General features: G+C 46.7%; 1 long non-coding RNA gene across 1 annotated transcript in view; it reads right to left on the minus strand.

Annotated features, from left to right (window-relative positions):
* Window positions 1–4,418: 4,418 nt before the first annotated feature.
* Window positions 4,419–23,575, minus strand: part of LOC125091911 (uncharacterized) — a 60,652-nt gene continuing 41,495 nt past the window's right edge. The window contains exons 2-4 of the long non-coding RNA XR_007124784.1: window positions 19,301–19,364; window positions 18,341–18,452; window positions 4,419–11,990 (exon numbers count right to left, since the gene is read on the minus strand). This is a non-coding gene — a long non-coding RNA (uncharacterized LOC125091911). The remainder of the gene's footprint in view (window positions 11,991–18,340; window positions 18,453–19,300; window positions 19,365–23,575) is intronic.

The following is a 23,575-nucleotide window of genomic DNA, read 5'->3' on the forward strand; positions in this document are numbered from 1 at the left end:
GGAAGGGCTGCGACCTGCGACCAGCGGCGGCGTCCCGCATCCCGCCTCTCCAGGGGAAGGACGTCCCCTGACGTTAGCCAAAGCACCAGTCTGAGGCCGGGCTCTAACCCCGCGGCTCTCCCTGGTCTCGCCAGAGCCCCGCAGGTGAGAGCCAGTAGAGCAGGTGTGGTGGGCGGGACTTGCCGAGGCGAGCACGCGGCCGGGGCGTGGCCACGAAGTAGGCGGAGCGTTTGCCGGAAGAGCGCTGCCGCTAGGGGGCGCGCGCGGGGCTTCTAACTCGCCGCTTAGTCGACTCCTCCTGGATCCCTCCAGGCACCGCTTTGGGGAAGGGGCTTTGGTGGGTGGTGCCAGCCAGCCGGGGGCGGGGACGGGGCGGGGACGGAGTGGGGAATGAAACTTCCCACTACTCCCCCGAGCCCTGGGAGACCCGTTAGGAGAATGTCTCACCGTCTGCCCTCACCGCACGCGGGTTGGTACAGGGCTGTCGCCCGAAGACCCTCCAGGGCAAGAGACCCAGAGACAGGACTGGAGAAGGCCCTGGCAGCCCCGGCACCAAAGCGACGGTATCCCCCCTCGCCGTGTGGGCTCAGAGCACGCCTCTCCCCTCCGACAAGACAGTAACTAATGGATGCGACTCTGGTTGGGTTCCGTTCGCCCCCAGAGCCCACGAACGGGCTAGGGATTCGGACGAAACGATTAGCTCGGGGGCTGCTTGCTTGCTCTGGGTTTTTGCCATAACGCGCTGAGAGCGGAGCCCTCTGGGTGCTCAGGTGCACCCTACAAGAAAACCCACATGACCCTTGAGAAAGTCCCAAGTTCTCCACGCTTTTATGAATAAACTGGCGTCAAGGTGCGAGTGTAACCCCCTGCCCAGTACTTAGTGCGTTCAAGAACGCTCACAGTCCAAGGGGCCCTTCCTGTGACTTCTGACACAGCCGTGGGGCACGCAGCGTTTGCCGGGCTCTGCTCCACACCAAGTTTGCCCTTCGCCAGGCCTGTGTCATGGACCGGAGAGTTTCCATATTCCCCTCCACTAGTTCCCCACTGAAAAGTGTCAAATGAGAGCCAGGCCAGTTTGAGGACTTTATGGTTCTCGGAGAGGTGTTTACAGGTACTCCAGGATGTGTTAATATCCTGAATATTGAGAATGGTTTCCAACCCCGGGCGCCAGCGCGTGACAACCCGAACGTCACTGCCCCTATTTTCCCCTGCACAACCACTGTTATCATCGTCCCCTTTTAAAAAGAAATTTAGCCAGGGTGGGATGGCTCAACCTGGTGGAGTTAATTCTAGAAAATATACTTTGAACCTGCGGCCATGAGTCTGGAGGCATTTGCTGAAACTTCAGCATCAGCTTTGCCTCAGCCCCTGGCAAGTGATGGTATTGGAGACAAAGCTCTCACGACTTTTAGGAGGCTCTAGGGACCAGGGGTAATTACAGCCGATCTTTCTTCTACATGTACTTTCTGCATAACTGCACATATCCTATGCGTGAGTCCCTAGTTAATGTTTAAAAGCAATAGCTCTCCTTTGTTCTAAGCCTTCCCTGCTTTAAAGCTCTTCGATGAATCTGTTAAGATTTTCAATAAAAACTGTTTAAACGTGTGCAGTTGCTGTTGTTCTTCCAGGGTGCAGGGACACTGCCTCAGTCACAGACAAGCCCTCCCCTGCCTCGATGAATGCGGGGGATTCTGCTGGTCGGACTTGCAGATGGGGTCCTTCTTGCACCAGTGAGCGGGGAGAGAAAAATAAGGGCAGGTAGATGGAGGCTGAGCCTGCTGTGTCAGCAAACCTGCCTTTGAGAGCTCAAGGGAATTCGATTAAACAGCTACTTGGGTACCTTTATCCTGGGACGTATCCATTAATCATTTCTGGCCATTAATTAATTCCATTTATAAATTCTTCCAAGTTGCTCTCTCTCTCTCTCTTTTTTAAGAGGCAGAGGGAGAGGGAGACAGAGAATCTCACGCGATAGCGCTGAGATTCTCTGCCGAGTGCAGAGGCTATGGGTAGGGGGGGCTCCATCTCACGACCCCGAGACCATGACCCCTGAGCAGAAACCAAGAGTCAGACACTCAACTGACTGAGCCGCCCAGGTACCCCTTCAGTTTCTCATTCTTTTTTTTTTTTTAAGATTTTATTTATTTGACAGAGATCACAAGTAGGCAGAGAGGCAGGCAAAGAGAGAGGAAGGGAAGCAGGCTCCCTGCCGAGCAGAGAGCCCGATGCGGGGCTCGATCCCAGGACCCTGAGATCATGACCTGAGCCGAAGGCAGGGGCTTAACCCACTGAGCCATGCAGGGGCCCCACAGTTTCTCATTCTTCATGACACTCTGGTGCTGGTGTGGCGGAGAGGGCGTAGTGTGAGGTCTGTGCGCCCATCCTCGATGGGCTCTTTGGAGGTTTGTCCTTGAGAGCAGTAGTTGCTTACATCACGGGCAGTAACACTGTCAGATTGAATATTTCCAACAAAGCTTTGCAGATGACCATGCCACACGGCTTTATATTTGCGATTGTGGCCACTTTCTAATTATTTATTTATGAGGGTCCATGAGAACAGAGAGCGAGATTGCTATCCTCTGGCGGTCTGCAGCAAGGACAGGCTGTTTTCTTGTGAAAATAAGGTCCCTCCCGCACCTTTTTGTACCTGGGACCTTCAGTCAATAAGCCTATGCCAGCTGCTGGGTGACAGGGGCCTTGTGCCAGGCAGTGTGGGGACCATCACGATGCCTGAGCCAGCCACCCTGCCTCGGGACCAGAGAAAGAAGCCACGAGTTACGGAGGCAGATTGCCCAGCCCCACTCTCTACTCCCTGTGGGACCCTGGGCAAGTTGGCTGACCTTCCTGTGTGCCTCAGTGGCCACATCTGTAGAACAGTACCTGCCCCTAGCCACAGGTTGTGAAGGTTAAAGTCCTAAAGGCCCATGGTGAGCATGCAGCCAACAGCAGCTGGTCCTGGAGTTAAGGAGTCAAGGGGGGGGTGGGGGTTCAGTTTGTACAAGGGAACCCGCAAGGATTCCCTTGAACCTATGAGGACAGACTAAAACCTGGGAAGACACTGTGGAACCTCTATCCGCCCCTTCCTGCCTCCAGCCTGGAGAAGGAGCTGCGCGCCTTGGAAGAGATATTGTGGAAGCTCCCGCTGTCTGGGGCTACTGGCGGCCCAACACCAACAGGGTGCGCCAGAGGGTCCCCGCCGCTGTGCGCAGGGGACACCAGCCCTGGCCTGACACCAAACTCCAGAACCTCGTGGCTGTTGCTGCTTCACTTTCGCCTCCCCAAACCTGCCCCTTTTTTTTGAGGCACGGGGACACTTTGCAGGTGACAGCCTAGAAATCCCGCTGGTTTTATGGGATACGCTGGGCTTTGAGCACTTTGCAAAGGACCAAGAGTCTAAGGCGGCTCTATTTATCGCAAAACAGCTGAGTTTTACTCAAGAGCCTTCGCTGAGGGATGCCTGGGTGGCTCAGTTGGTTAAGCGTCTGCCTTCAGCTCAGGTCATGATCTTGGAGTCCTCGGATGGAGCCCCGCTTTGGGTTCCCTGCTCCGCAGGGAGTCTGCTTGTCCCTCCCCCTCTGCTGCTCCCCCTGCTTGTGTTCTCTCCTGCTCTCTATCAAATAAATAGTCTTGTTGTTGTTGTTTTAAGTAAAATCTTAAATGAAAAACTTTCGATGAAAAGCTATGCTTTTCCATTTTGACTAGCATTAAACTCTGTAACCAGAACATGGTGAGTAGCTCAACTGCCCACAATTCACTGAACTTTATTATTTATCATCTGGAGAAACTGAGTTAGAAATAGGAAATATTAATTTAGCTACTGGAGTTTTATACCTAAAAAGCTCCTTATGAACAGAAACTGATTACTCTCTTTTACAGAGTAATAGAAAACGAGGGCGGGGGCGGCGCCCGGGTGGCTCAGTTGGTTGAGCGACTGCCTTTGGCTCAGGTTATGATCTCGGGATCCTGCGATCGAATCCCGCAACCAGCTTGCTGCTCAGCAGGGAGCCTGCTTCTCCTTCTTCCACTCTCCCTGCTTGTGCTGTCAAGTAAATAAATAATAAAATAAATAAATCTTTAATCAAAAAAAGGAAGAAAGAAAACGAAGGGGGTTGTGTTGACGAACTAATCTTCTTGTGGCACTAACACTAGCTATTACAGATTCCGGACTTGCTATGTGCTAGGCACTAACTAATGATTTTACATGTATTATTTCATTTAATCCTCCCAGCACCTCCAGCCGAGCCGTAGTATGACTGCTCCTACTTAAAGATGAAGAAATTGGAGCCCAGAAGCGTTGTGATGTGTGTAAAGACACACAGTACAATTCCAGAGCCGGAGCTCACAGCCACCCCACACCACAGCACTACATTCCTACAAAAATACACACCGATCATTAAGGAGACATGACTTCAGCAACAAATGTACAAACAGGAATCTTTAATGCAGCATCTTTTATAAGAGCTTAACATCTGAAAAAGCTTATATGTCTATCATAGGGCACTGATTAAATTAACGAAGTTACATTCACTCAATACAATAAGTTAAGCATCTCTTAAGAATTACATTACAGAGAAGTATGCACAGTGTGATCCAATTTTAATAAATACAGCATTTTTGCCAGGATACATATACATTGAAAGGTCTGGAAAATTACACAGCAAAAATACTAACAACGATCATTTTGAAGTGGTTAGGACTCCAGAGAAATTAAAACACTAAGTTCTTCCAACTTCTCTTACAATAACCGTATAACAAAAAATAGAAGAAACTCTTTAAAAATCACACGACTTTCCTTTCACTAAGAGATACTGCTTCCCACTTGAGCTCCAGACTAGAAATCAGCCCCAGCCACTCTGAAGTGCTCTGTGACTTTGGACAAGTTAGGTACCCTCTCTGGGCCTCTTGTTCCGTATATACAATAATGAGAAGCTGGGTTCTTTTCAAAAGATCCCCCCAGCTCTAACTAACTGACTTAGTCAATTTCCTTCCTAGCGAAGTTCTTAAAAACAAAAACGGGAGGTGGGGATTTAAATGTCGATGAACAGTCTCTTCACACCTTATCTGGTTTCTTTGGCATATGAAGTTGTTCTCACTCTTCCCTTCCCATCAGTCCTTTGAAAAGGGAATGCTACCGCATCTCACCAAAAATGTGTGAAATCACTCTAGAAAAATAAGGGTCCTCTCCCAGAAAGACTATTTTTAACCCATATATTAACAAGTGGACAGACAAAAAAACCACAACATGCCGAAACAACACACCTCAAGATCCAAGCCAAAAAAGAAACAAAAGCCATCTATCCAAACACAGTCCCCACCGCCGCCCTTATGCCACACCGTGTTGGTTTCTCCCTTCAGATCAACTGTCCGCCTGTGGATTTGATTCATGGACTACCCAGCCTTCCTTTTACAGATGGCCACAGGGCCACCGAAACTATTCTCAGCGAGAAACACGGGCTCTCACACCGCCCAGCAGAGAGGATGACAAGCAGCCTAGTCCAGGAGGGGGGCGGGTGCTAGGCCCATGGAGGTGACGCGGGTGAAAGGGAGGGCTGCGGCTGGAGGGGCGTGTGGCGTCTGAGCAATGGGCAGACGGCAGGGTGTGGTGGGCAGGCAGTCTGGGAGGGGGCGGTGGGAACATGCAGCCTGAGGGGTGCCGTGTCGCCAAAACCCACCTTCCCCTCTGCGAGCGGTCCCATGCCCCGTAGACCTCTGCTCTGCTTCGGGAAATGCTACAAAGCCCTAGGGCGGCGGTTTCCCTATTGACTTTGAAACCTGCTTCCTTCTGGAAAACCAAAAAAATCTGCCCTGTTAGAGGAAAAGCACTGTATTTCCTACTCTCCTTCCCAGCCAGGGGAAAGGGTAGTCTCAACAGTCTGTTTTATGAAAACAGAAGATATTTCTCAACAAAAGTAAAATACTGAATATGCAGCTTACATATTCTCACCCCATCCGCCATACCTGGGAACATCTCCCTGAGAGTCACTGTTCTGGAATCTTCTCCACTGCCCTTTCCATGCCCCACCCCTCCTTTCTTAGCAAATACTCTCCCAGATGGTATAGTCACCTACGAACTATACTTCTGAGGTCTCCTCCATTTCTGTCCACTTGCTAGCTGCGTGGCAGTGGGTAAATGGCTAAAGTACTCTGAGCTAGCAACAACAACCTCACCAAGTCCATTCATTTGTTCACACAGTCAGCAGGTGCACTGAGCACCTACTCCATCTAGGTCCTGGGCTATGTGCTGGGAATACATCAGTGCACAAGGCAGATGCCTTCCTTACGCTCATGAAATGGGCCACCCAGCTGGGGACCCAGACAATAAACGAATAAATACACAGATGGTGATCAGTGCATCCAATAAGGGACATGGTACAAGGAGAGAATACAATGGATTCAGATAGAGGCTGCGAGGTCAAAAAAGGCTACTCCAAGAGATGGATGAACATGAAAGCCGAACTTGAAGGATAAATAAGAGTAAGCCAGATGAAAGGTTCTGGGCAAAGATCCTAAGTTAGGAGAGTTTCATATTTTGTAGAAGACGCCATGTGGTTGAATATCAGGAGTGAGGAGGAGAGAGACTCCACGGGAGTCTGGAGAAGTAACCAGAGGACTCTTGATGTTGTATAGTCTGTGGTTGTGAACAAACGAGTACCGCCATGCGTCCGCCATGACAGTAACAGAGTCGCATGGCCCCGGAACTCCTGTGCTCCGCCTTCTCACCATCCCAATGACCCCAACCCTTGGCAACTACTGAACTTTTTATGTCTCCCTAATTCTGTCTTTTCTAGAATGTCCTATGGTTGGAATTCTACAGGATGGAGCCTTTTCAAATACTTAGTAATAATGCATTTAAGGTTCTTCCATGTCTTTTCATGGGTTGATAGCTCATTTCTTTTTCATGCTAAGTAATATTTCACTGTCTGCATGTACCACAGCTTATTCAGCCGTTCACCTAGTGAAGGACATCTTGGTTCCTTCAATGTTTTGGCAATTCTGCATAAAGCTTCACTATCGTGTTTGTTTTGAGAAAAGTTTATTTGTTGCCTTTTGGGACCCTAATGAGCAGAAATAACAGACTAGATCATACATGAAGGGCAGTTAGGAAGCCATAAAACAAATTATTTGATACTCTTGAGCGTGCTTATCTTCTTAAGATATTATACAGAGATATTACGAAAAGCTACCTTACTGCTTTTCGTCTAATACCAGAATATATGGCCTACAAGGGAAAGAATTTGTGTTCAATTGTTGATCCCTAGTCCCTAGAAATGTCAAACGGTGGCCGGTCCATTGGTATTTTTTGAGTACATGGAGGGATTTACGCTCTCCACAGTATTATTTCTTCTTTTGTAAAATAACATTGTTACTGAGAGACAATGCACATACCATCATGTTCACCCTGTTAAAATGTACGATTTAGTGGTCTCTAGTATATTTACAAATTCTTGCATCAAACCTCACTATCTATTTCCAGAACATTCTCTTTAGCCCCAGAAGGAAATTCATACCCAGCAGAAAGATCGAGTGGATCGCATGTGGTAGGTGTGCCATGGACCCGGGCTGCAGGCAAACTGAGGATGGGGCGGGAAGCTTACCTTCCCAGCTTGGTCAACTAGAGTGCAGAGCAACAACATGTCTCTAGCTTCATCAAGAGTGTGAAGTACAGAAACCCTAAGAGATGCTACCGATGGCTAGAGTAAGTACACAGTACCCCCCAGTGCTCCCCATCTGACTTCCAGAATCAAACTGTGATAGTCTTTAAAGGTGAAAAGCACAACCTTATCTTCCAGTGTCTGTATTGTCGTAACTGCACATGTCCCTAGAAATATATCCTGAGCCTCTCAGAAATGATGGCAAGATTTATTTGTTCCAGGCACTCAAGGAAATCTCCGTCCGCCATTAGCCGACACTGAGCTAACTGAACCAAGGCTTCAGTGGCTATATACAAAAACGAAGAGAGTCTTTGCGGAATTAATTCAGAGAAGTCCTAAATAAACACGAACTGTAACAGGTGGCAACAAGGAAGTCTGGCAGGAAGGGAATCTCATTTCCAGCGTTGCCACATTACGATATTCAAAATGTCCAGTTTTTAATAAAATTTTACGAGGCACACTAAGAATCAAAAAAGGATGGCCCACGTATGGAGGGGACAGCAAGCAATAGAACTAGAACTGTCCCAAGGAAGCACAGGCACTGGAATTACTACATAACGACTTTCATCAGCTATTTTAATATGTCCAAAGAGCTAACAGAAACAATGTCTAAAATCGAAAGGAAAGATTCTACACCAACACATAAAGGGCTTGCAAGTCTTCACTCCCATCTTCACAACAAGAAAAAATATGAACAGATTAAAAATCAATGAGTCTTGGTGGGGATATCAGAGAATTGAGGTCATGGGACCAACTGCACCCTAATCCTAGAGGAACCAGCGATGACAGAGATGACAGACTGCACGGACTGTAATGCTGCACCCCCGAGGCAGGAGGTGCTGGCCTTGAACGGCAGCTTCAGTGAGCTGTGGACTAGCTTGAGAGATGAAAACTCCTGGGGGCCCCATCTAAGGTAGCCACCTCCTCTACAATCATGGTGTCTACCCCGAGAATCCTCCTCAGCTCCTCTCAATGAGGAGCAGAGCAAAACTGCTTCCTGTTGGGCCTGGGAGAGGCAAGAAAGAACTATCTTGAAAGAAGCCAAGAGCATTCTCCACAACAAAGGCTTACCCAGCAAGGGAGAAGAAGCCTTACGGGACTCGGGGTAAGGGAAGTGAGCAACTCAAGGCTGTTGAGCCTTCCCTTTTCACATAAGGTGGAGGCGGGGAGCAGAGAAACCCCTGAGAAGGTCCCAGCCCAGGGGGCCAGGTACACTAAAGACTGAGACCTAATCCCAGGATTCTAGAATGAGTGTCCTCAGTCCAGACCTGACCAAACATCAACAGGGCTCCTGGCTTATAATAGTGGATTACAGCTGAAAAGAACTGTAAGGCTCAAATTCTACAGAAGAACTGTTTTCTAGGGAAACGAAAGATGCTGGGGGACAAAAACAAAGACACTAGTGGAAACTGAATCCTCTGATGCTACAGAGACAGGAAACAGTAAATATAGCCTATCTCTTAGCCAGGTAAAAATAAACATCATACCAAAGGCCTATTTACTTCCTAATACCTGATAATTCACGACTGGCTTTCAACAACGACAACAAACTACATGGCATGATAAAAGGAAAGAAGAAAAAACCTGAAGGGACAAAGCAGGTGTCAGAACCAGATTCAGATATGGCAGAGATTTTGAAATCATCAGACAGGGAAATTAAAAATACGTATGATTAATATGCTGAGGGCTTCAGTGGGAGAAGTGGACAATATGCAAGAGCAGACAGGTAATGGAAACGGAGATAGAAACCCTAAGAGAGAATATAAAGGAAAGATTAGAAACAGAAATCAAGTATATATATCATCTGATGGGTCATCAGATGATTGGAAAGGGCTGGAGATAGAATCAGAGCACTTGAAGATATGTCAATAGAAGCTTCCCAAACTAAACTGTAAAGAGATAAAAAATAATAAAAATTGGAACAGAATATCTAATAGCTATGGGGCAATTACAAAAGGTATAGCATACGTATCATGAGACTATCCAAAGTAGAAGAAAAGAGAAAGAAACAGAACTATTTGACATAATAATGACTGGGATTTTTCTAAAATTAATGGCAGAAACCACACCACAAATCTAGGAACCTCTGAGAACACTGAGCAGGATAAATGCCAATATACATACATACCTACACACATATATGTATCTACACACACACACACACACACACACACACACACACACACACACACACCCCTAGGCATAGCATATTCAAATTGCATAAAGCCAAAGCCAAAGAAAAAAATCTTTTAAAAAGTCAAAGGATAAAAACACCTTATCTAGAGAGGAACAAAGGCAGGAATTACATCAGACTTGCTTCACAAATCATGCAAGCCAGAAGAGAATAGAATGAAGTATTTAAAGTGGTGAAAGAAAAACCCACCAACCAAGGGAGTCTACATATTCAGAAAAATCATTCTTCCGAAGTAAGGGAAAATAATGACTTTCTTGGTATAGCAGTTTGCTAGGACTGCCATAACACAATAGCATAAACTGGGTGATTTAAACAATGACACAAAAAGGATTTTCTACAGTTTTGGAGACTGAAAGTCAAAGATCAAGGTGCTTTAGTGTTGCCTTTCGAGAGGCCTCTCTGCTCGGCTTGGAGACAGCCGTCTCCTCGCACGGCCTGACCTCCCTGAGCGCGCGCATCCTTGGGTCTCTTCCTCTTCCTACAAGGACACCAGCCAAATTGCAGTAAGGCCCCACCCTTATGACCACATGTGACATCAATGACATTTCTAAAGGCCCTGTCTCCAAATACAGTCATGTTGGGAGCTCGGGCTTTGACATATGACTTCTGGAGGGGAACATAATTCAATGTGAAACACTCAGACTTACAGCACTGAGAGAATTTTTGTCACCAGTCAATGATAAAGATGGTCTTCAGAGAGAAGGAGCATGGTACTAGTCAGAAATTTGAGTCTACATGAATAAAGGAAAGGTATCAGAGAAGGCATAAGTGAAGACTAAAATACAATATTTTATTTTTCTTATTTACTCTAAAGGACACCTGTTCAAAGGAATAACAGCCACAACATACGGGTGATCATAGCGCGGAGGTCAGTGCAAGAGACGGTAGCAGTGTTATGAAGGGATGGGAGTGGGGAGCTGGGGATTCTCTGTTACACCCACACTGCCCAGACAGTGGTGCAGTGTTGTCTGAAGGTGGACCTAGATTAGTTGTAAATTTATGTTGCGCAGTCTAGGTCTAGGGAAACCACTAAAAAGTTAAAAAGAAATATAACTGATACGCTGAGAGAGAAGAGAAAATGGAATAATAAAAAATGCTCAATTAGAAGAGAAGGCAGAAACAGAAAGATTAAGAAAAAAACAAAGAACAAGTGCAACAAATACAGAATTTTGACAAACATGGTAGATATAAATCCAACTATCAATAATCAATTTAAATGGGCGTGCGCTCTAAATCGCCAGTTAAAAGAAGACACTGTAAGGGTAGGTGAAAAACTAGACCGGACTCTATGGTGTCTATAAGAAACCCAATTTAAATATAAAAACACACAAATATTAAGAGTAAAAGAGCGGGGAGAGGGGTATCACGGGCACTAATCAAATGAAAGCTGGAGTAGTGATACTAATTTCAGACAAAAAAGGCATTTGAACAAGGAAACTTCCAAGGAATAAAGAGGGTGTTACATAATAAGGGGGGGTCGATTCTCTGAGAAGACACAATAATCTTTGAAATATATGCACTTTCCAACAAAGCGTCACAATACAAGAGGCAAAAACTGACAAAAATGCAGAGAAATAGATTACCCACTATTAACGTAAGGGATTTCCACACTCCCTCTATTAGTAACTGACAGACCCAGTAGGCAGACAGTCAGCAAGGATAAAGCTGAACTCAACAGAACCACCCATCAGGGGATCTGCTTGACATTTTATTTGTATTTTTTCCCAGCTTTCTTTTTAATTGATAAAATTGTATAGAATTAAAGTGCGTAATATGATTTGATATACGTACACATTGTGAAATGATGATCACAATTAAGGTAATTGTAATACACCCCTCACCTCACACAGTTACCTTTCCTGTGTGTAGAAAGAAGTCTGAAGATCTATTCTCTTAACAGAATCTCTTCCTTGCAGACCTGTTCTCTCCTTCTAGATTCCAGATCTTCTGGGACGTTCCAAGAAGCTGCCAAGCTCGGGGCCTCTCTTCCTTTGTCGTGGGGTCAGAGGTACGGGAGCAGAGCTGTACGTCTGGCGCCTGGTATTCGTTCAGTCCACAACCCTGGGACACACTGGGTCCCAGTAATCAACACAAGGTCTACTCAGTGAACGCAGATGACAACAAACGGAAGAAGGTCCAAACTTCTAAAGAAAAAAAAAAAAAAAAAAAAAAAGAAGGTCCAGACTTCTAAATGAAATGTTTCACTATAAACCTGCCTAAAATGCAGAGCTTCCAGAAGCCGCCTGCACAATTTTCCACTTATCCAGGAAAGACTTCCCCCTAAATGCACAAAATCATCAATAAATACCTAAAACTTGACAAAAAGAGAAAAAGATAGACTCGGTTAGCAAATGTCAAGTACACAACACATTATTAACAACTGTGGTCACCACACCAAACATTAGATCCCTAGAACTTTTTCATCTTTTGACAAAGATCTGATTTCTCCCAGCCCCAGCCCCTAGCAACCACCGTTCAACTCTGTTTCTATGAGTTTAATTTAATTTATTTTTAGATTCCACATATGCATCTCATATGCATGAGATCATACAGTATTTACTTTCTCTATCTGGCTTGTTTCACTTAGCAAAATGCCCTCTGGTTTTATCCATGTTGTCACAAGTGACAGCAGATATATATCTATATCTATATCTATATATACACACACACATATATATATACAGATCTCACATTATATATCTCTCCCACATTTTATATATATATCTTTATCTCTTCATCCATCTACAGACCCTCAGGTTGTTCCCAAGTTTTGGCTACTGTGAATAATTTGAATAATGCTGCCATGAACATACCCAGAAGTAGGATTGTCAGATCATACAGTGATCCAATATTTAAGGTTCTGAGGAATCTCCATGCCGTTTTTCCATAGTGGCTGCACCAATTTACATTCCCACCAACAGTGCACGAGGCTTCCCTCGTCCCCATCTCCTGGCCAGCGCCTGTTATCTCCTGTCTTTTTGACAGTAGCCATCTCAACAGGTGTAAGGTTGTCAGAGAAGGGACAGTTACTCCCTACCCCCTTGGTACTTTTGGCGGTTGGCTAAATGATCAAAATGACACAAGGCAGAATAATAGGAGAGAAACAAATTTAATTATATACCTGCGGGGAATTCCCATAGACCTAAGACATTCCAGGCAAAAATGAAGTTAGGTACGTCCTCCTGAACTGAGGAGAAGCGGGGAGGGGTCTGAGGCTTCAAAGGGAAGGAAAGCCATTCACAGGAAGATGAAAAAGAATAAATGTCTGGTAAACAGATATTTGCTGGGCCACAAAGAAACAAGACGCAGGGAGGCGTTTTAACAGAGACTTGGCTTGGTTCCTCCCTGTCTACCACAGCGGCCGTCACGTTACACTGTCACTGTCTAGGATGGTAGCTTGGCTCCGGGAAGAGGGCCTCTATCTAAATTCTCCCAGGCAGTGTGGTAAAGGCAAAAAGAGGTAAAAAGAAAAACTTCCTGAGTCTTCTGTTTCTTAAAAAGAATCAGCCTAAATTAATCCTGGTGCCAAAGAGACACATTTTGGGGTGACAATGTTGCTCCCCCCCCGATGGTGAGATCTCATTGTGCTTTTGATTTGCGTTTTCCCGCTGAGGAGTGGTGCTGTGTGCACGACTTCTCTGGAAAAGCGTCCAACCAGGGCAAAGGACCTTTAACCCGTTACTTGCTTTTCCCGTCTTAAATGACAGAAGTGCCTTGTGTATTTTAGAGATTAGCCTCTTAGCAGACACATGGGCCGCCAATATTTTCTCCTTTTCATTCTGTTGAGGGTTCCCGTCATGGTGCGGAAGCCTGTTGGGCTGAGGTTACCTCCCTTGCTTACTTCCGCTTTGCCGCATGTGCTTCTGTGTCCCATCCAAGCAATCACCGGCAGGACCCCCACCAAGGAGCTTTGCCCAGTGTTTTCTTCAGACACCAGTCGCAGCCCAGGCACGTGGGCCCCATCTAGGATGGCTTCCGATGTGGGGCCAAGGGCAGGCCACCCCAAAATGTGCCACGCTGGCATACTGATTTTTTTAAAGAGAAGTTATAGCTCATATAAGGACACTCAGACTGTCCTGTCCCCCAAGAAAGAGGGAAACTGATCTCCCCTGTGAAAAATGCCCTCTTTGTACTAAGAAGTGAAAAAATACATCTTTACGACCAGAGACAGAGACTTTAAAGCTGAGAAAACCATAGAAACAAACCTTGTGGTGTTTTTTTCCCCCTAATCTACTACCTCAGCCTAAATTCTGCTTAGAATCCACTAGTCACGCCCCCAAACACCTGTTTTCTTTATCCTGTCAATTCTTCACAAGCTTAATGACTCTTGGTCTAAAAAGTATAAAAACTGCCTACTTTGGTCATTTCCTGAGGTCTCAATTTCATTACTGGGCCTCTGTGCCCACATAATGATAGTGTTTGTTTGTTTTTTTCCTTATTAATCTGTCTCCTGTAAATTTAATTTAATCGAGCTAGAAGACCTTGAAGGGTAGAGAAAGAATTTTTCCTTCCCTACACTGAATTCCCAATGGCCATCTTCCTGTGGATCCTAGAAGTGGATCTGCTTGCTCTGGGGTAAAGGGACACTTCAGGGGCGCCTGGGTTGCTCAGTCATTAAGCCTCTGCCTTTGGCTCAGGTCATGATCCCAGAGCCCTGGGATCGAGCCCCACATCAGGCTTTCTGCTTGGCAAGGAGCCTGCTTCTCCCTCTCCAGCTCCCCGTGCTTGTGTTCCCTCTCTTGCTGTCTCTCTCTGTCATAAATAAACTCTTAAAATAAAATAAAAGGACACTTCAGTCTCCCTGTGTGGTTGACGAGCACAGTCTGCCTGTTTGTGATGTTCCCCCCTTGTCAGCATTGGGGCCTTTCTGGTAAGCACCCACACAGGTAATAAGAAGCTTAATAGGAACAGAACTCATTTCTACCCCAGGGGCTAGTCCCCACAGGGAGGCTTGCTCTACATGCCAATTTGAGTCTTGCCAGAGGCCCCCCAAAATGTCAAGGCCACTCGCCACAGTGTACCGGTCGCGAAAATACAGCGAGCCTCCTTTATGGACATGGCCAGGCCAGCCAGCCAGCCATCCTGCACGCAGCTCTGCCTGTTAGACCGAGCATCCCTTGCCACACTCAGGAAGGGAAAGGTCTGTCTCTGTGTGGATGGCAGCGCACACCATTCCCGCTTGTTATTAACCAGGAGGAGCAGGCAGTGAACAGCCCCGTTTGCGGTCCAGGAGGCCTTTACCTCGGGGACCTCACTGGTCTGGTGGAGACAGTGCCTCCTTGGGAAATACGCCAGGGAGCCAGAGGGACACTCCTGAGATCTTTTCTTGGAGTGAAGAGACCTCTTCGGGGCCGAGTTTTGTACATCCCTGCAGGTACCATTTATATTTTAGTATGGAAGACTCTTGAATCACCTCCACCAGGTGATTTGAGACATCTGCTGGGATCCGGGACACGATGGGGATTTCTGATCTTAAGATTACCTCACAACCATCGAGCATGTGCTCAGTATCCAACAGGGCCCAACAGCGGGCCACTAATTCTGTCCTGAGCTAGGACACTAAGACACTGGGGGCCCTCGGAGGCATCTCCCAGTTCAGCAGGACAGGCAGAGGGCCATCGCCATGCAGACCCTAGCAGGCCCCTGTATCAAGTCCCCCATGAGCTGGTACTGGCCGGGCTCTATGGTGTCGGGCTCCATGCTCAGCTCCTTAGTGGGGAGTACGTCCATCTCCTCCTTTGAGGGTCTGTTGCTGAGTGACTGGGCCCAGAGCCGTCTCTGGAAAAGCTCTTGCCCAGAGAGTCCACCAGAGGGCTCCTGATCACCATTTGCTATTTCTGCAGTAGCCACTTTCTCAGCAACCAGAAATTTCTCAGTGAAGATCCAGATTGTGTGGCTGACTGACTTAACCTCATTCTGAAGCTTAATTGGGTGGACGTTTAATTGGGTTCATTAACCAGCAGGACCAGCATGAACAAACCTAAGGATCTTCACCTGGTGAAAAATCTCATCCAACACAGCTCCCACTCCCTTACTGTAGACCCCAAAGACCACCAGGCAGAGTGGGGGACCTCTGTAGCTCTGTAAGGGCGCTCCACCCAGGTTTCTTGACTGCCTCATCCTGTGTGGCCAAATCTGTCAGAGCCCAGAGCTGAGAAGAGGATCTCTGTAATCCCACCCTCCGCTCTCTCCCTTCCTCCTCCTCAAGCAAGGTGGCTACCGTCAAGGCTCTGGAGGAGGGAGTCCATGGTGATGCACCTCACTCGGAGCCACTTTCCCTCGTGAAGTTGAACAAGATCCCTCTTTCATCACGGACGCAAACTTGTCAAGTTACTAAGGTCTCCTCAGACCATTGGACATAGCAATCTCAAAGAGCTCTACATTTTTTTTTTTTTAATTAGAAGCACGAGTCTCAATAACACACTGTCCAGCAGGCTGTCCACGTGCACCAGGGACGGGCTTAGATCTAAGAACAGTCATTGGGTGCAACTCAGTTTCTGTGCTCTCTGACGACTCCCCGTCCCGTCCTCAGAGAACCGGAAACAATAGTGAGGGGACTGCTTCCCTGGCTTCTTACAGGCCCTCGCTGTTGGATTTCGAATGTGACCCACCCAACGATTTCAGCCAGGGTGTTGGGAGCTAAAGAGAAGGACCGATGGTCTACCTTGGAACCAAGAAGCGTATATAAACCATTTGTGGGGCACGTGGGGGGCTGACTCTCGATTTCGGCTCAGGTCATGATCTCAGGGTTTAAGATCGAACCTCGTCTCGGGCTCCATGCTCAGCACAGAATCTGCTGGAGATTCTCTCTCCCTGTCCCTCTGCCCCTCCCGCTCCTGCTCTCTAATAAATAAATCTAAAAGAAAGAAAGGGGGAGGGAAGGAGGGAGGAAGGACGGACAGACACTTTGCTGCCATCCTCCAAGAAAGCCCCGTGGCTCCTACTGCCACTTCCTGACCCCCCTTGGCCAAGTGGCCCGTGAGAGCCTCCGCCTCCCGCAGCTGACTTGCCAGCACACAACGCCGGCACCCCCTGGTGAAGTGCCCCATGAGGTTTTCAGGCTTTGGGCTCTTCAACACCAACCACCCTATTTACTGCACCTCTTAGTCAAGAGCTGAGTTGAGCCAGAGAGAGCGGAGTCGCCGGGTTTCAGAGCAGTCGATTGAAACAGGAAGTCAAAAGAGAACTAACAGTCAAGCCTTAAGTCACTTCCTTTGAGAGTATAACCTGGGGATCAACCAGAGAAGGTGCAGAGTGACCCCACTGTCCCATTTTCTCCCACGGAACGGCTCCAGCAAGGGTCGAGTGGCTTAGCGCAGCCTCGAGGAATGGTCTCCCTGTGGAGGAAGCCCTAAACAGAAGGTTCCCGCCATTTTAGGGACCCACAGGCAGGAGGAGGGGAAGAGAAAAGTCTAGGACTGGAAAAGTCCTGAGTACTGAGTGGAGGAAATGCATCTGGAAGTGCTCCACGGCCCCACATGAGGAGGCCTTGACAAAGGGGCCGAGGAAGGCCTCTGCCATAGGCCCCTGATAAAGAGCCCCCGAACAGAGGCACCTGGGCTCGTGGCTGACCAGTGGTCCGTGCCTGCGGCTCCCTCAGCGAATGCACTGCACAGGGCTGTGCACCGAGTGGCATGTGGAGAAACCAGCATCTTTCCAGGACACCCAACAAATCCCTTGTATATGCCTGACAGATCACGCCAAGGTTTTGGGCCAGGAGCCAGGCCACTTACCCTTGCCAGGGGTCCCAGGGGGTCTTGCTGTCCTTGCCCTCAAAGCATGACACGAAGGAGCTCAGAGCTCTGCCCCTTAGGAAAACCCTTGCTGCGGGGCTGGGTGTTTCGGGCTCTCATTGCAGAGGTCCCCAGGGAACGCGGGGAGAGGGCAGGGCTACGGCTGGGCGCCAGCTGTGGCACCGCCAGGTTCACAGCCACTGGTGCGAGGGGCTGTGTGGGATCTGGACAAGTGAGCGGAGCTGAGGCTGGGCGCCATCACTGACAGCGACAGCGGTCTCCGCGCCGAGCATCCACACGTAACCTGCTCGGGCCCTGGCGGCTGGGCACGGACTCGAACAGCGACAGCTCAAGCTACACCCGTGCCTGGAGTACTGAGAAAATGTTCCCAGCTTCAGGGAACATGTGGGCTCTTTCCAAGGCCCCCACTTGTTTATTCTGTCTGTTCTGGTTAGGCTCTTAATCATCATTAGTGGGGTAGTTAATGTTTACTGAAGGCCTACAGCAAGCCTGGCCCTGTTCCAGGTGCTCTATATGAATTCCTTCATTTCATCTTCTTTTCAGCTTTGTCAACCCCTATTACGATCCCACTGCTCAGAGGAGGCTCCGACAGCTGAAAGCACCCGCCCGAAGTCAGAGGGCCAGGCTGAGGCAGATCCCTGGTTTGCGACCAAGTCCACAGTTGGTCCTTCTTCCCACGAAGCCACCCCACCTTCCGCGTTCCTCCCCCCACCTCCACCCTGGCACTCCCAGGCGCTTACCTCTCTGTAGCAGCTGGGGAGGCCAACCTGCGTGTGGCGGGCCTGGACGCGTGCCTGGACGCGTGCCTGGACGCGTGCCCTGTCTTCCAGGTAGCGAGCTCAACAGTTCTTCCTGAAGAGAGAGAACGCTTAGCAAAGTACTTGCCTTTGTTGGGATGGAGACCAGTTGTTTCAACACGAGAAATCAGCCGCTCCATATACAAAGCACACTGGTTAGGGGCAGAGACTCCCAGCCTTGCGGATTTCACGGACTAAATAACAAAACTGGGTTCTGACACAGATTGCGGTCTTCTCCTTTCACCAGTTAAGACCATTAAAAGAAGAGCATTTATACACCTCCTACTAATAATACTAACGAACAAGAATAATATGTAAACCTTAAGGAGAAAGGCCATGGTGTACCAGGTGTTCTTAATCTTTCAATGAACCACTTGATTTTATCGTCATCAAAATCCTATTCAATAGGCATCATTGTTATCCCCATTTTAGGCAAGGGAATTTGGAAAAAAAAAAAAGTGCTACGTAAATTGTTCCTGATTCTGAGTTCATAACCATTATCGTATACTCTCTGTCATCTGTGTTTCGTAAAAGAGGTCCTTATTTTTAAGGTTTTTTTTGAATAGACTTTTTTTTTTTTAACCCGACACGAGGCTTGAACTCATCACCCTAAGACCAAGAGCTGCATGCTCTACTGACTGAGCCAGCCAGGTGTCCCCGTAAAAGGTACCTTTAAAGGAAACCATCAAGCATACAACAGAGGCCCTGATCTCAGAATCTGGGAATAGCCAAGCAAAAAGCACCGAAGCTCTGGGTTTGCGTCTGGGGCAGATTAATGCTCTTCGCTTCTTGTTTTCTGAAATCTAATATGAAAATATGAATATCTGTTGTGAGAAGGAAATGGCCTAACAGATACTGAGCCCTTAACCCAGTGACTGGCAAATAAGGACCGGTCATACATACCACGGGCAAGGCTTATCCCTCCGCTCCATCCTGGCACAGCCCTGCAAGCTCTGCAAGTCTCCTGCTGGGAAGAAACAGGGTCTGAACATTACAGAATGGTCCTTTCACTGAGATCAGAGAGTTACCAGGACCAATCACACTCTCCCCTCAACTGTCTCCTACTTCCCCCTCCCTCACAGAGCCCAAGCAGGCAGAAATGTCACAGCTTTACTTCCTGCCTGGCTAAAGTGGTTGCCATGGCAGCACTCATTAGCTTTCCTTCTGGGAACTCTGGGGAACATACGCAGCAAGATGCAGAAAGACAAAGACGTCAGGGGCTTGTGGCGGGAGGAGGGGGGCCTCCTCTAGCAACCGCTGCTCCCCACAAATACCAGGGACTGTGAAGAGCGGGATGCACACAGAGGCCCTGCCGTCATTCTCCCCATTACCACCCAGACCCCAAACCTTCCTAGACCCCTAGACCCCACCCCTTCTGCCCAATTCGCCTGTTACTAGGAAGGTAAGGGGAGAAAGGAACTAGAAAAGTCCAGGGAAAGGGAAAGTCAAGAGTGATTTGTTCCCACAGTTATGTGAGGATAAAATCCCAGAATTTTCCTTCTCATGACAGAGCACTGGTTTCCACGGGGAAGTTCTCAAGAGGATCTATCTGTGGATAAAAATCCTACGTCATTTGCTTGGTATTAGAAGGCACAGATTGGTCTCCAAGTCAGTTCATCAAGAGCCATGTCACCCAAAGCCGAGTCACAGAATGACCAAGTGAACAAGTGGGCCATTCTTTGAAGGATCGAGTTACCATATGACATAATTCACCAAAGCTTACCAAATTTAGTAAAAACTTTGGTTGCTTTCTTTCAGCCTCATTAAGGTATACTTAATCATAAAAATGCACATATTTAAAGTACACATTTCAATGAGTTTGGACATATGCATATACCTGTGATAACATCACCATAATGGTTTTTTTTAAGGATTTAATATTTAATTAATCAAGAGACAGAGAGAGCATGAATGTGGGGAGTGAACAGGAAGGAGAAGCAGGCTCCTGGCTGAGCTCCATCCCAGAACCCTGAGATCATGACCTGAACCAAAGTCAGATGCTTAACCGACTGAGCCACCCGGGCGTCCCCTTTTTGATGTTTTCCGAACATCTCCTGATCCCCAAGATAGATGCTGGCAGAAGGACAAAAATGGGTGAGCAAGAGTGGGCAGAGTGATACAGACTCTACCAAGTGGAAGCAACTGAGTTCCAGAAGGCTGTCTTCTATGTTCTGGATCTCAGAAAGAAAGGGACCAAGACCAGGCCTCCTAGAGAAAGGAGGTTAAGGTCTGAGCAAAACGAGGTCAGCGTAGGGACACCTGGGTGTGGCTCAGTCGGTTAAGCAGATGCCTTCAGCTCAGGTCATGATCCTAGGGTCCTGGGATCGAGTCCCACATCTGGCTTCTCGCTCGGCAGGGAGTCTGCTTCTCCCTCTGCTTGCTCTGCCTGCTGTTCCCCTGCTTGTGCTCTCTTCCTCTCAGTTAAATAAATAAAATCTGTAAATAAATAAATATAAATAAATAAACTAGGTCAGTGTAAAGAGAAGCTTCTGTACAACATTCACTTAGCTGCTGAATGTTACAAAGAGAATTGGACCCTGTTGCTAAAGGGAGATTAGGGGCCACTGAGAGATTTAAGCAATGCCGACAGAATATGTAAGATTTAGGTGTTATATGCAAAACGATTCACTACAGATATGCTCTTGGATGGAAAGACAGCATATATGTACATATGACCATTTGCTCCAGATAATTTTCTGATTTTAACACAATTTCAATTAAAATGGAAAAATAAGCAAGAAAAGAAAAGAATAGTACGTATGTAAGAGATTCAACTGACCACATATTTATTAGAACAAACCACAAAACACTGATTCTTAAGACTAATGCTGGCTCAAAAGGGCACTCCTTATCAGTGGAACAGAAGGGGTATATCAGAGCAGCTACTGGTATATACATTAACAAACATCAAAATGTATCATAGGATAATGAGAGAAAAAATGATTTTTTTTACCTTTGTTTTTTTAATTATTTATTTATGTTTAATTTTTTAAATTCCAGTATAATTAACATGCAGTGTTATATTAGTTCCAGGTGCACAATATAGTGATTCAATAATTCTATACATTACTCAGTGCTCATCATGGTAAGTGTACTCTTAATCCCCTTCTCCTGCTTCCCCCATCCGCTCAACCACCTCCCCTCTGGTAACCATCTGTTCTCTAGAGTTAAGAGCCTGGTTTTTGGTTTGTCTCTTCTTTTTCCCTTTGTTTATTTTGTTTCCTAAATTCAACATATGAGTGAAGTCCTATAGCATTTGTATTTCTCTGAATTAGACTTATTTCACTTACCATAATACCCCCTGGTTCTATCCATGTTGTCACAGATGGCAAGATTTCATTATATTTATGGCTGAATGATACTCCACTGTGCGTGTGTGTGGGAGTGTGTGTGTGTGTACACCACATCTTCTGATGGACACTTGAGTTGTTTCTTGACATTGAGTTAATTTGGTTATTGTAAATAATGCTGCAATAAACATAGGGGTGCATACAGCCTTTCAAATTAGTGTCTTTCATTCTTTGGGTAAATACCCAGTACTGCAATTACTGGATCATATATATGGTAGTTCTACTTTTAACTTTTTGAGGAATCTCCATTCTGTTTTCCACAGTGGCTACACCAGTTTGCGTTCAATGGGGAAAATGTTTTTTGTTCTAGTTTTGTTTCTAGACAGAACTCAACTTCTGAATACAGGCATATGAAATTAAAGGAAATAATCCATGAGTTAGTTTTTATATTTTGTTGGTTAAGCCTTACCAATAAACTGAAAGAGTCATCAAAATAGGCATACCTTGGAAATGTTAAATTCAAATGAGCAGAGATGTTGGTCATATTCAAGCTTTGGTCTTGTCTTGCTTTTTTTTTTTTTTTTCTTGCTTTTTAATGTGTTTGATTTCCAAACTGCAATGACATTGTGTGTTCCTAGACTGAGTACCACTCAGGAAAGGGAGATGGCTTTCTCTCTCTTCTTAAAAAAACAACCAATTTTGGGGGCCCCTGGGTGGCTCAGTTGGTTAAGCGTCCAACTCTTGATTTTTGGCTCAGGTTGTGATCTCAGGGTCGTGGTATCGAGTCCTATGTTGGACTCGGTGATCGGTGGGGAGTCTGCTGGAGATTCTCTTTCTCCTTCTCCCTCTGCCCCTACCCTCAACGTACGGCTGTGTGCTCTCTCTCTAAAAGAAATAAATAAATATTTAAAAACAAAAGATATGTGAAAATATTCATGAAGCCATTTTCTTCTCAGAGTCTAGCAAACCGAACAGAATATGTGATGGATAAATTCCATTGTACCACTCGTCAGCTCCGTGATCTGGGCAAATTATTACCCTCTCCCTGTCTTTGTTTTCTCATCTGCAAAATAGCAATAACCCTGATTCATGCATATTGCTCAGCACAGCACTTGGCACACAGTAAGCCTGCCAGAAGTTTCAGCTGTTATTATAATCACTGCTCATTTTTTTACTACATGTAAAGCACCACCCCAGCTTCAAATGGGGAAAGAAAAAAGTAGGTCACCCCATCTGAAAATTCAAGTGCTCACTGTGCAGGTAGGGAACATAAGAATGACACCCACAAAACAGTTTTCCGTGGGAGACCATGTTAACAGCTGTTGTCTCTTAATGAGTGATCTCCGCTTCAGGCCTATAGAGTTCGGGGAGGGGAGACAACTGGGCAGGTAAGGTTGAGAAATCGAAGGAAGAGGAAGTTGGTGAGTGAAAGGAGGCAGAAAATGTGAGAACATAGGCAAGACCCAGATGACTGAGCTAGACGAGGAAGGGTTTGGAATGGGAATAGCACAAGCAAAGACGGGGGGGGCGGGGTCAGAAGTGAGTATGACATGTTCTGAGGAATCGCCGTGAGGTTGTAGTGTCTAAGAGACATCATTGCAGAGATCAAACTTCATTGCCATGACTGTAGCTGGAAAACATGAAAGCTATTAGACTGTGTGCTCAACACCTGTGATTTCCTCTAAACAATATACAAAACAAAACACAATGCAAACAACAGCTTAAAAAACAACAGGACTTAGCAAAGTAAAAAATGATTTTCTTGGATATCTGCCTTTTCCTGCAATAAGTGCATGATCATGGTGAATGGAAGTTCTTTTCTAGTGTGATTCTATTTTTTTTAAATGGGGGGGGATGCAGAGGTAAAGGGAGAAAATCCCAAGGCTCC

This window comes from Lutra lutra, chromosome X (assembly GCF_902655055.1).
Source record: "Lutra lutra chromosome X, mLutLut1.2, whole genome shotgun sequence".
In the NCBI taxonomy this organism is placed as follows: Eukaryota; Metazoa; Chordata; class Mammalia; order Carnivora; family Mustelidae; genus Lutra; species Lutra lutra.